Raw genomic sequence first — 14,393 nt, 5'->3', positions numbered from 1 at the left:
TCCCCGCTGAAGGCCAAAACAAATAGGAGGGGCTTACACACACTCTGGAATGGAGATATGAACAAAGGAAACAAAACTAAAAAAAAAAAAAAAGAAAAATGAGAAATTTGGTGACTACAAGAAAGTGGTCTGAGCAGAAGCCAGGTGCAGTGCAAAGCACCAAAAAAGGCCAAAATTATGCTGACAGGTGTTGCAAAACCAAAACAAAATCCAAGGAGGTACACACAACTTGGTGGGGAAGATATGAGGGACATTGCATGGATGCTTAAAAATAAAAAAAAAAAAATCTCGGCCCAAGTCAAAGCCATGGAAAGCCATGGCATGAAAACAACTGCAGGGACACGCACAACATACACCAAGCCTTGCCAGAATTGATCTCCGCTGAAGGCCAAAACAAATAGGAAGGGCTTACACACACTCTGGAATGGAGATATGAACAAAGGAAACAAAACTAAAAAAAAAAAAAAAAGAAAAATGAGAAATTTGGTGACTACAAGAAAGTGGTCTGAGCAGAAGCCAGGTGCAGTGCAAAGCACCAAAAAAGGCCAAAAGTATGCTGACAGGAGTTGCAAAAGCAAAACAAAATCCAAGGAGGTACACACAACTTGGAGGGGAAGATATGAAGGGCACGGCACAGATGCATTAAAAAAAAAAAAAAAGAAAAAAAAAATCTCAGCCAGAGCCAAAGCCATGAAAAGGCATGCCAGCACAACAAGTGCAGGGACTTGCCCCAAAGCTTGTCCAATTGATCCCCATTAAAATCGCAAGATTTCGTTTCCCTTCCCGAAAGGAAATGAAATTTCCTTTCGGGAAGGGAAACGAAATCTTGCGACCCTGCAAAGAAAGGCTTACAAACACTCAGGAAAGGAGATATGATCAAAAGAAATGCAATTGCAAAAAACCCCCAAAAAAGGGAAAATTGGGAAATTTGGTGACTACAAGAAAGTGGTCTGGGCAGAAGCCAGGTGCAGTGCAAAGCACCAAAAGAGGCCAAAAGGATGCAGACAGGTGTTGTAAAAAAAGGGCAAAATCCAAGGAGGTACACACAACTTGGTGGGGAAGATATGAGGGACATTGCATGGATACTTAAAAAAAAAAAAAAAAAAATCTCGGCCCAAGTCAAAGCCATGAAAAGGCATGACATGCAAACAACTGCAGGGACACGCACAACATACACCAAGCCTTGCCAGAATTGATCCCCGCTGAAGGCCAAAACAAATAGGAGGGGCTTACACACACTCTGGAATGGAGATATGAACAAAGGAAACAAAACTAAAAAAAAAAAAAAAGAAAAATGAGAAATTTGGTGACTACAAGAAAGTGGTCTGAGCAGAAGCCAGGTGCAGTGCAAAGCACCAAAAAAGGCCAAAATTATGCTGACAGGTGTTGCAAAACCAAAACAAAATCCAAGGAGGTACACACAACTTGGTGGGGAAGATATGAGGGACATTGCATGGATGCTTAAAAATAAAAAAAAAAAAATCTCGGCCCAAGTCACAGCCATGAAAAGGCATGGCATGCAAACAACTGCAGGGACACGCACAACATACACCAAGCCTTGCCAGAATTGATCCCCGCTGAAGGCCAAAACAAATAGGAAGGGCTTACACACACTCTGGAATGGAGATATGATAAAAGGAAACAAAACTAAAAAAAAAAAAAAAAGAAAAATGGGAAATTTGGTGACTACAAGAAAGTGGTCTGAGCAGAAGCCAGGTGCAGTGCAAAGCACCAAAAAAGGCCAAAAGTATGCTGACAGGTGTTGCAAAAGCAAAACAAAATCCAAGGAGGTACACACAACTTGGAGGGGAAGATATGAGGGACATGGCACAGATGCATTAAAAAAAAAAAAAAGAAAAAAAAAATCTCAGCCAGAGCCAAAGCCATGAAAAGGCATGCCAGCACAACAAGTGCAGGGACTTGCCCCAAAGCTTGTCCAATTGATCCCCATTAAAATCGCAAGATTTCGTTTCCCTTCCCGAAAGGAAATGAAATTTCCTTTCGGGAAGGGAAACGAAATCTTGCGACCCTGCAAAGAAAGGCTTACAAACACTCAGGAAAGGAGATATGATCAAAAGAAATGCAATTGCAAAAAACCCCCAAAAAAGGGAAAATTGGGAAATTTGGTGACTACAAGAAAGTGGTCTGGGCAGAAGCCAGGTGCAGTGCAAAGCACCAAAAGAGGCCAAAGGTATGCTGACAGGTGTTGCAAAAGCAAAACAAAATCCAAGGAGGCAGACACAACTTGGAGGGGAAGATATGAGGGACATTGCATGGATACTTAAAAAAAAAAAAAAAAAAAAATCTCGGCCCAAGTCAAAGCCATGAAAAGGCATGGCATGCAAACAACTGCAGGGACACGCACAACATACACCAAGCCTTGCCAGAATTGATCTCCGCTGAAGGCCAAAACAAATAAGAAGGGCTTACACACACTCTGGAATGAAGATATGAACAAAGGAAACAAAATTGGAAAAAAAAAAAAAAAAAGAAAAATGGGAAATTTGGTGACTACAAGAAAGTGGTCTGGGCAGAAGCCAGGTGCAGTGCAAAGCACCAAAAGAGGCCAAAAGGATGCAGACAGGTGTTGTAAAAAAAGGGCAAAAATCAAGGAGGCAGACACAACTTGGTGGGGAAGATATGAGGGACATTGCATGGATACTTAAAAATAATAAAAAAAAAAAATCTCGGCCCAAGTCAAAGCCATGAAAAGGCATGGCATGCAAACAACTGCAGGGACACGCACAACATACACCAAGCCTTGCCAGAATTGATCCCCGCTGAAGGCCAAAACAAATAGGAAGGGCTTACACACACTCTGGAATGGAGATATGAACAAAGGAAACAAAACTAAAAAAAAAAAAAAAAAAGAAAAATGGGAAATTTGGTGACTACAAGAAAGTGGTCTGAGCAGAAGCCAGGTGCAGTGCAAAGCACCAAAAAAGGCCAAAAGTATGCTGACAGGTGTTGCAAAAGCAAAACAAAATCCAAGGAGGTACACACAACTTGGAGGGGAAGATATGAGGGACATGGCACAGATGCATTAAAAAAAAAAAAAAGAAAAAAAAAATCTCAGCCAGAGCCAAAGCCATGAAAAGGCATGCCAGCACAACAAGTGCAGGGACTTGCCCCAAAGCTTGTCCAATTGATCCCCATTAAAATCGCAAGATTTCGTTTCCCTTCCCGAAAGGAAATGAAATTTCCTTTCGGGAAGGGAAACGAAATCTTGCGACCCTGCAAAGAAAGGCTTACAAACACTCAGGAAAGGAGATATGATCAAAAGAAATGCAATTGCAAAAAACCCCCAAAAAAGGGAAAATTGGGAAATTTGGTGACTACAAGAAAGTGGTCTGAGCAGAAGCCAGGTGCAGTGCAAAGCACCAAAAGAGGCCAAAGGTATGCTGACAGGTGTTGCAAAAGCAAAACAAAATCCAAGGAGGCAGACACAACTTGGAGGGGAAGATATGAGGGACATTGCATGGATACTTAAAAAAAAAAAAAAAAAAAAATCTCGGCCAAAGTCAAAGCCATGAAAAGGCATGGCATGCAAACAACTGCCGGGACATGCACAACATACACCAAGCCTTGCCAGAACTGATCTCCGCTGAAGGCCAAAACAAATAAGAAGGGCTTACACACACTCTGGAATGGAGATATGAACAAAGGAAACAAAATTGGAAAAAAAAAAAAAAAAAGAAAAATGGGAAATTTGGTGACTACAAGAAAGTGGTCTGGGCAGAAGCCAGGTGCAGTGCAAAGCACCAAAAGAGGCCAAAAGGATGCAGACAGGTGTTGTAAAAAAAGGGCAAAAATCAAGGAGGCAGACACAACTTGGTGGGGAAGATATGAGGGACATTGCATGGATACTTAAAAATAATAAAAAAAAAAATCTCGGCCCAAATCAAAGCCATGAAAAGGCATGGCATGAAAACAACTGCAGGGACACGCACAACATACCCCAAGCCTTGCCAGAATTGATCCCCGCTGAAGGCCAAAACAAATAGGAGGGGCTTACACACACTCTGGAATGGAGATATGAACAAAGGAAACAAAACTAAAAAAAAAAAAAAAGAAAAATGAGAAATTTGGTGACTACAAGAAAGTGGTCTGAGCAGAAGCCAGGTGCAGTGCAAAGCACCAAAAAAGGCCAAAAGTATGCTGACAGGTGTTGCAAAACCAAAACAAAATCCAAGGCGGTACACACAACTTGGTGGGGAAGATATGAGGGACATTGCATGGATGCTTAAAAATAAAAAAAAAAAAAATCTCGGCCCAAGTCACAGCCATGAAAAGGCATGGCATGCAAACAACTGCAGGGACACGCACAACATACACCAAGCCTTGCCAGAATTGTTCCCCGCTGAAGGCCAAATAAAAATAGGAAGGGCTTACACACACTCTGGAATGGAGATATGATCAAAGGAAACAAAACTAAAAAAAAAAAAAAAAGAAAAATGGGAAATTTGGTGACTACAAGAAAGTGGTCTGAGCAGAAGCCAGGTGCAGTGCAAAGCACCAAAAAAGGCCAAAAGTATGCTGACAGGTGTTGCAAAAGCAAAACAAAATCCAAGGAGGTACACACAACTTGGAGGGGAAGATATGAGGGACATGGCAGAGATGCATTAAAAAAAAAAAAAAGAAAAAAAAAATCTCAGCCAGAGCCAAAGCCATGAAAAGGCATGCCAGCACAACAAGTGCAGGGACTTGCCCCAAAGCTTGTCCAATTGATCCCCATTAAAATCGCAAGATTTCGTTTCCCTTCCCGAAAGGAAATGAAATTTCCTTTCGGGAAGGGAAACGAAATCTTGCGACCCTGCAAAGAAAGGCTTACAAACACTCAGGAAAGGAGATATGATCAAAAGAAATGCAATTGCAAAAAACCCCCAAAAAAGGGAAAATTGGGAAATTTGGTGACTACAAGAAAGTGGTCTGGGCAGAAGCCAGGTGCAGTGCAAAGCACCAAAAGAGGCCAAAGGTATGCTGACAGGTGTTGCAAAAGCAAAACAAAATCCAAGGAGGCAGACACAACTTGGAGGGGAAGATATGAGGGACATTGCATGGATACTTAAAAAAAAAAAAAAAAAAAAATCTCGGCCCAAGTCAAAGCCATGAAAAGGCATGGCATGCAAACAACTGCAGGGACACGCACAACATACACCAAGCCTTGCCAGAATTGATCTCCGCTGAAGGCCAAAACAAATAAGAAGGGCTTACACACACTCTGGAATGGAGATATGAACAAAGGAAACAAAATTGGAAAAAAAAAAAAAAAAAGAAAAATGGGAAATTTGGTGACTACAAGAAAGTGGTCTGGGCAGAAGCCAGGTGCAGTGCAAAGCACCAAAAGAGGCCAAAAGGATGCAGACAGGTGTTGTAAAAAAAGGGCAAAAATCAAGGAGGCAGACACAACTTGGTGGGGAAGATATGAGGGACATTGCATGGATACTTAAAAATAATTAAAAAAAAAATCTCGGCCCAAATCAAAGCCATGAAAAGGCATGGCATGAAAACAACTGCAGGGACACGCACAACATACCCCAAGCCTTGCCAGAATTGATCCCCGCTGAAGGCCAAAACAAATAGGAGGGGCTTACACACACTCTGGAATGGAGATATGAACAAAGGAAACAAAACTAAAAAAAAAAAAAAAGAAAAATGAGAAATTTGGTGACTACAAGAAAGTGGTCTGAGCAGAAGCCAGGTGCAGTGCAAAGCACCAAAAAAGGCCAAAATTATGCTGACAGGTGTTGCAAAACCAAAACAAAATCCAAGGAGGTACACACAACTTGGTGGGGAAGATATGAGGGACATTGCATGGATGCTTAAAAATAAAAAAAAAAAAATCTCGGCCCAAGTCACAGCCATGAAAAGGCATGGCATGCAAACAACTGCAGGGACACGCACAACATACACCAAGCCTTGCCAGAATTGATCCCCGCTGAAGGCCAAAAAAAAATAGGAAGGGCTTACACACACTCTGGAATGGAGATATGATCAAAGGAAACAAAACTAAAAAAAAAAAAAAAAGAAAAATGGGAAATTTGGTGACTACAAGAAAGTGGTCTGAGCAGAAGCCAGGTGCAGTGCAAAGCACCAAAAAAGGCCAAAAGTATGCTGACAGGTGTTGCAAAAGCAAAACAAAATCCAAGGAGGTACACACAACTTGGAGGGGAAGATATGAGGGACATGGCACAGATGCATTAAAAAAAAAAAAAAGAAAAAAAAAATCTCAGCCAGAGCCAAAGCCATGAAAAGGCATGCCAGCACAACAAGTGCAGGGACTTGCCCCAAAGCTTGTCCAATTGATCCCCATTAAAATCGCAAGATTTCGTTTCCCTTCCCGAAAGGAAATGAAATTTCCTTTCGGGAAGGGAAACGAAATCTTGCGACCCTGCAAAGAAAGGCTTACAAACACTCAGGAAAGGAGATATGATCAAAAGAAATGCAATTGCAAAAAACCCCCAAAAAAGGGAAAATTGGGAAATTTGGTGACTACAAGAAAGTGGTCTGGGCAGAAGCCAGGTGCAGTGCAAAGCACCAAAAGAGGCCAAAGGTATGCTGACAGGTGTTGCAAAAGCAAAACAAAATCCAAGGAGGCAGACACAACTTGGAGGGGAAGATATGAGGGACATTGCATGGATACTTAAAAAAAAAAAAAAAAAAAAATCTCGGCCCAAGTCAAAGCCATGAAAAGGCATGGCATGCAAACAACTGCAGGGACACGCACAACATACACCAAGCCTTGCCAGAACTGATCTCCGCTGAAGGCCAAAACAAATAAGAAGGGCTTACACACACTCTGGAATGGAGATATGAACAAAGGAAACAAAATTGGAAAAAAAAAAAAAAAAAGAAAAATGGGAAATTTGGTGACTACAAGAAAGTGGTCTGGGCAGAAGCCAGGTGCAGTGCAAAGCACCAAAAGAGGCCAAAAGGATGCAGACAGGTGTTGTAAAAAAAGGGCAAAAATCAAGGAGGCAGACACAACTTGGTGGGGAAGATATGAGGGACATTGCATGGATACTTAAAAATAATAAAAAAAAAAATCTCGGCCCAAATCAAAGCCATGAAAAGGCATGGCATGAAAACAACTGCAGGGACACGCACAACATACCCCAAGCCTTGCCAGAATTGATCCCCGCTGAAGGCCAAAACAAATAGGAGGGGCTTACACACACTCTGGAATGGAGATATGAACAAAGGAAACAAAACTAAAAAAAAAAAAAAAGAAAAATGAGAAATTTGGTGACTACAAGAAAGTGGTCTGAGCAGAAGCCAGGTGCAGTGCAAAGCACCAAAAAAGGCCAAAATTATGCTGACAGGTGTTGCAAAACCAAAACAAAATCCAAGGAGGTACACACAACTTGGTGGGGAAGATATGAGGGACATTGCATGGATGCTTAAAAATAAAAAAAAAAAAATCTCGGCCCAAGTCACAGCCATGAAAAGGCATGGCATGCAAACAACTGCAGGGACACGCACAACATACACCAAGCCTTGCCAGAATTGATCCCCGCTGAAGGCCAAAAAAAAATAGGAAGGGCTTACACACACTCTGGAATGGAGATATGATAAAAGGAAACAAAACTAAAAAAAAAAAAAAAAGAAAAATGGGAAATTTGGTGACTACAAGAAAGTGGTCTGAGCAGAAGCCAGGTGCAGTGCAAAGCACCAAAAAAGGCCAAAAGTATGCTGACAGGTGTTGCAAAAGCAAAACAAAATCCAAGGAGGTACACACAACTTGGAGGGGAAGATATGAGGGACATGGCACAGATGCATTAAAAAAAAAAAAAAGAAAAAAAAAATCTCAGCCAGAGCCAAAGCCATGAAAAGGCATGCCAGCACAACAAGTGCAGGGACTTGCCCCAAAGCTTGTCCAATTGATCCCCATTAAAATCGCAAGATTTCGTTTCCCTTCCCGAAAGGAAATGAAATTTCCTTTCGGGAAGGGAAACGAAATCTTGCGACCCTGCAAAGAAAGGCTTACAAACACTCAGGAAAGGAGATATGATCAAAAGAAATGCAATTGCAAAAAACCCCCAAAAAAGGGAAAATTGGGAAATTTGGTGACTACAAGAACGTGGTCTGGGCAGAAGCCAGGTGCAGTGCAAAGCACCAAAAGAGGCCAAAGGTATGCTGACAGGTGTTGCAAAAGCAAAACAAAATCCAAGGAGGCAGACACAACTTGGAGGGGAAGATATGAGGGACATTGCATGGATACTTAAAAAAAAAAAAAAAAAAAATCTCGGCCCAAGTCAAAGCCATGAAAAGGCATGGCATGCAAACAACTGCAGGGACACGCACAACATACACCAAGCCTTGCCAGAATTGATCCCCGCTGAAGGCCAAAACAAATAGGAAGGGCTTACACACACTCTGGAATGGAGATATGAACAAAGGAAACAAAATTGGAAAAAAAAAAAAAAAAAGAAAAATGGGAAATTTGGTGACTACAAGAAAGTGGTCTGGGCAGAAGCCAGGTGCAGTGCAAAGCACATAAAGAGGCCAAAAGGATGCAGACAGGTGTTGTAAAAAAAGGGCAAAAATCAAGGAGGCAGACACAACTTGGTGGGGAAGATATGAGGGACATTGCATGGATACTTAAAAATAATAAAAAAAAAAATCTCGGCCCAAATCAAAGCCATGAAAAGGCATGGCATGAAAACAACTGCAGGGACACGCACAACATACACCAAGCCTTGCCAGAATTGATCCCCGCTGAAGGCCAAAACAAATAGGAAGGGCTTACACACACTCTGGAATGGAGATATGAACAAAGGAAACAAAACTAAAAAAAAAAAAAAAAGAAAAATGGGAAATTTGGTGACTACAAGAAAGTGGTCTGAGCAGAAGCCAGGTGCAGTGCAAAGCACCAAAAAAGGCCAAAATTATGCTGACAGGTGTTGCAAAACCAAAACAAAATCCAAGGAGGTACACACAACTTGGTGGGGAAGATATGAGGGACATTGCATGGATGCTTAAAAATAAAAAAAAAAAAATCTCGGCCCAAGTCACAGCCATGAAAAGGCATGGCATGCAAACAACTGCAGGGACACGCACAACATACACCAAGCCTTGCCAGAATTGATCCCCGCTGAAGGCCAAAACAAATAGGAAGGGCTTACACACACTCTGGAATGGAGATATGATAAAAGGAAACAAAACTAAAAAAAAAAAAAAAAGAAAAATGGGAAATTTGGTGACTACAAGAAAGTGGTCTGAGCAGAAGCCAGGTGCAGTGCAAAGCACCAAAAAAGGCCAAAAGTATGCTGACAGGTGTTGCAAAAGCAAAACAAAATCCAAGGAGGTACACACAACTTGGAGGGGAAGATATGAGGGACATGGCACAGATGCATTAAAAAAAAAAAAAAGAAAAAAAAAATCTCAGCCAGAGCCAAAGCCATGAAAAGGCATGCCAGCACAACAAGTGCAGGGACTTGCCCCAAAGCTTGTCCAATTGATCCCCATTAAAATCGCAAGATTTCGTTTCCCTTCCCGAAAGGAAATGAAATTTCCTTTCGGGAAGGGAAACGAAATCTTGCGACCCTGCAAAGAAAGGCTTACAAACACTCAGGAAAGGAGATATGATCAAAAGAAATGCAATTGCAAAAAACCCCCAAAAAAGGGAAAATTGGGAAATTTGGTGACTACAAGAAAGTGGTCTGGGCAGAAGCCAGGTGCAGTGCAAAGCACCAAAAGAGGCCAAAGGTATGCTGACAGGTGTTGCAAAAGCAAAACAAAATCCAAGGAGGCAGACACAACTTGGAGGGGAAGATATGAGGGACATTGCATGGATACTTAAAAAAAAAAAAAAAAAAAAATCTCGGCCCAAGTCAAAGCCATGAAAAGGCATGGCATGCAAACAACTGCAGGGACACGCACAACATACACCAAGCCTTGCCAGAATTGATCTCCGCTGAAGGCCAAAACAAATAAGAAGGGCTTACACACACTCTGGAATGGAGATATGAACAAAGGAAACAAAATTGGAAAAAAAAAAAAAAAAAGAAAAATGGGAAATTTGGTGACTACAAGAAAGTGGTCTGGGCAGAAGCCAGGTGCAGTGCAAAGCACATAAAGAGGCCAAAAGGATGCAGACAGGTGTTGTAAAAAAAGGGCAAAAATCAAGGAGGCAGACACAACTTGGTGGGGAAGATATGAGGGACATTGCATGGATACTTAAAAATAATAAAAAAAATAATCTCGGCCCAAGTCAAAGCCATGAAAAGGCATGGCATGCAAACAACTGCAGGGACACGCACAACATACCCCAAGCCTTGCCAGAATTGATCCCCGCTGAAGGCCAAAACAAATAGGAGGGGCTTACACACACTCTGGAATGGAGATATGAACAAAGGAAACAAAACTAAAAAAAAAAAAAAAGAAAAATGAGAAATTTGGTGACTACAAGAAAGTGGTCTGAGCAGAAGCCAGGTGCAGTGCAAAGCACCAAAAAAGGCCAAAATTATGCTGACAGGTGTTGCAAAACCAAAACAAAATCCAAGGAGGTACACACAACTTGGTGGGGAAGATATGAGGGACATTGCATGGATGCTTAAAAATAAAAAAAAAAAAATCTCGGCCCAAGTCACAGCCATGAAAAGGCATGGCATGCAAACAACTGCAGGGACACGCACAACATACACCAAGCCTTGCCAGAATTGATCCCCGCTGAAGGCCAAAACAAATAGGAAGGGCTTACACACACTCTGGAATGGAGATATGATAAAAGGAAACAAAACTAAAAAAAAAAAAAAAAGAAAAATGGGAAATTTGGTGACTACAAGAAAGTGGTCTGAGCAGAAGCCAGGTGCAGTGCAAAGCACCAAAAAAGGCCAAAAGTATGCTGACAGGTGTTGCAAAAGCAAAACAAAATCCAAGGAGGTACACACAACTTGGAGGGGAAGATATGAGGGACATGGCACAGATGCATTAAAAAAAAAAAAAAGAAAAAAAAAATCTCAGCCAGAGCCAAAGCCATGAAAAGGCATGCCAGCACAACAAGTGCAGGGACTTGCCCCAAAGCTTGTCCAATTGATCCCCATTAAAATCGCAAGATTTCGTTTCCCTTCCCGAAAGGAAATGAAATTTCCTTTCGGGAAGGGAAACGAAATCTTGCGACCCTGCAAAGAAAGGCTTACAAACACTCAGGAAAGGAGATATGATCAAAAGAAATGCAATTGCAAAAAACCCCCAAAAAAGGGAAAATTGGGAAATTTGGTGACTACAAGAAAGTGGTCTGGGCAGAAGCCAGGTGCAGTGCAAAGCACCAAAAGAGGCCAAAGGTATGCTGACAGGTGTTGCAAAAGCAAAACAAAATCCAAGGAGGCAGACACAACTTGGAGGGGAAGATATGAGGGACATTGCATGGATACTTAAAAAAAAAAAAAAAAAAAATCTCGGCCCAAGTCAAAGCCATGAAAAGGCATGGCATGCAAACAACTGCCGGGACATGCACAACATACACCAAGCCTTGCCAGAATTGATCCCCGCTGAAGGCCAAAACAAATAGGAAGGGCTTACACACACTCTGGAATGGAGATATGAACAAAGGAAACAAAATTGGAAAAAAAAAAAAAAAAAGAAAAATGGGAAATTTGGTGACTACAAGAAAGTGGTCTGGGCAGAAGCCAGGTGCAGTGCAAAGCACATAAAGAGGCCAAAAGGATGCAGACAGGTGTTGTAAAAAAAGGGCAAAAATCAAGGAGGCAGACACAACTTGGTGGGGAAGATATGAGGGACATTGCATGGATACTTAAAAATAATAAAAAAAAAAATCTCGGCCCAAATCAAAGCCATGAAAAGGCATGGCATGAAAACAACTGCAGGGACACGCACAACATACACCAAGCCTTGCCAGAATTGATCCCCGCTGAAGGCCAAAAAAAAATAGGAAGGGCTTACACACACTCTGGAATGGAGATATGATCAAAGGAAACAAAACTAAAAAAAAAAAAAAAAGAAAAATGGGAAATTTGGTGACTACAAGAAAGTGGTCTGAGCAGAAGCCAGGTGCAGTGCAAAGCACCAAAAAAGGCCAAAAGTATGCTGACACGTGTTGCAAAAGCAAAACAAAATCCAAGGAGGCAGACACAACTTGGAGGGGAAGATATGAGGGACATTGCATGGATACTTAAAAAAAAAAAAAAAAAAAAATCTCGGCCCAAGTCAAAGCCATGAAAAGGCATGGCATGCAAACAACTGCAGGGACACGCACAACATACACCAAGCCTTGCCAGAATTGATCTCCGCTGAAGGCCAAAACAAATAAGAAGGGCTTACACACACTCTGGAATGGAGATATGAACAAAGGAAACAAAATTGGAAAAAAAAAAAAAAAAAGAAAAATGGGAAATTTGGTGACTACAAGAAAGTGGTCTGGGCAGAAGCCAGGTGCAGTGCAAAGCACATAAAGAGGCCAAAAGGATGCAGACAGGTGTTGTAAAAAAAGGGCAAAAATCAAGGAGGCAGACACAACTTGGTGGGGAAGATATGAGGGACATTGCATGGATACTTAAAAATAATAAAAAAAAAAATCTTGGCCCAAGTCAAAGCCATGAAAAGGCATGGCATGCAAACAACTGCAGGGACACGCACAACATACACCAAGCCTTGCCAGAATTGATCCCCGCTGAAGGCCAAAACAAATAGGAAGGGCTTACACACACTCTGGAATGGAGATATGAACAAAGGAAACAAAACTAAAAAAAAAAAAAAAAAGAAAAATGGGAAATTTGGTGACTACAAGAAAGTGGTCTGAGCAGAAGCCAGGTGCAGTGCAAAGCACCAAAAAAGGCCAAAAGTATGCTGACAGGTGTTGCAAAAGCAAAACAAAATCCAAGGAGGTACACACAACTTGGAGGGGAAGATATGAGGGACATGGCACAGATGCATTAAAAAAAAAAAAAAGAAAAAAAAAATCTCAGCCAGAGCCAAAGCCATGAAAAGGCATGCCAGCACAACAAGTGCAGGGACTTGCCCCAAAGCTTGTCCAATTGATCCCCATTAAAATCGCAAGATTTCGTTTCCCTTCCCGAAAGGAAATGAAATTTCCTTTCGGGAAGGGAAACGAAATCTTGCGACCCTGCAAAGAAAGGCTTACAAACACTCAGGAAAGGAGATATGATCAAAAGAAATGCAATTGCAAAAAACCCCCAAAAAAGGGAAAATTGGGAAATTTGGTGACTACAAGAAAGTGGTCTGGGCAGAAGCCAGGTGCAGTGCAAAGCACCAAAAGAGGCCAAAGGTATGCTGACAGGTGTTGCAAAAGCAAAACAAAATCCAAGGAGGCAGACACAACTTGGAGGGGAAGATATGAGGGACATTGCATGGATACTTAAAAAAAAAAAAAAAAAAAATCTCGGCCCAAGTCAAAGCCATGAAAAGGCATGGCATGCAAACAACTGCAGGGACACGCACAACATACACCAAGCCTTGCCAGAATTGATCCCCGCTGAAGGCCAAAACAAATAGGAAGGGCTTACACACACTCTGGAATGGAGATATGAACAAAGGAAACAAAACTAAAAAAAAAAAAAAAAGAAAAATGGGAAATTTGGTGACTACAAGAAAGTGGTCTGAGCAGAAGCCAGGTGCAGTGCAAAGCACCAAAAAAGGCCAAAATTATGCTGACAGGTGTTGCAAAACCAAAACAAAATCCAAGGAGGTACACACAACTTGGTGGGGAAGATATGAGGGACATTGCATGGATGCTTAAAAATAAAAAAAAAAAAATCTCGGCCCAAGTCACAGCCATGAAAAGGCATGGCATGCAAACAACTGCAGGGACACGCACAACATACACCAAGCCTTGCCAGAATTGATCCCCGCTGAAGGCCAAAACAAATAGGAAGGGCTTACACACACTCTGGAATGGAGATATGATAAAAGGAAACAAAACTAAAAAAAAAAAAAAAAGAAAAATGGGAAATTTGGTGACTACAAGAAAGTGGTCTGAGCAGAAGCCAGGTGCAGTGCAAAGCACCAAAAAAGGCCAAAAGTATGCTGACAGGTGTTGCAAAAGCAAAACAAAATCCAAGGAGGTACACACAACTTGGAGGGGAAGATATGAGGGACATGGCACAGATGCATTAAAAAAAAAAAAAAGAAAAAAAAAATCTCAGCCAGAGCCAAAGCCATGAAAAGGCATGCCAGCACAACAAGTGCAGGGACTTGCCCCAAAGCTTGTCCAATTGATCCCCATTAAAATCGCAAGATTTCGTTTCCCTTCCCGAAAGGAAATGAAATTTCCTTTCGGGAAGGGAAACGAAATCTTGCGACCCTGCAAAGAAAGGCTTACAAACACTCAGGAAAGGAGATATGATCAAAAGAAATGCAATTGCAAAAAACCCCCAAAAAAGGGAAAATTGGGAAATTTGGTGACTACAAGAAAG

This window comes from Haemorhous mexicanus, chromosome 3 (genome assembly GCF_027477595.1).
Source record: "Haemorhous mexicanus isolate bHaeMex1 chromosome 3, bHaeMex1.pri, whole genome shotgun sequence".
Classification (NCBI taxonomy): domain Eukaryota; kingdom Metazoa; phylum Chordata; class Aves; order Passeriformes; family Fringillidae; genus Haemorhous; species Haemorhous mexicanus.
Note: the sequence above shows the minus strand (reverse complement) of the source record.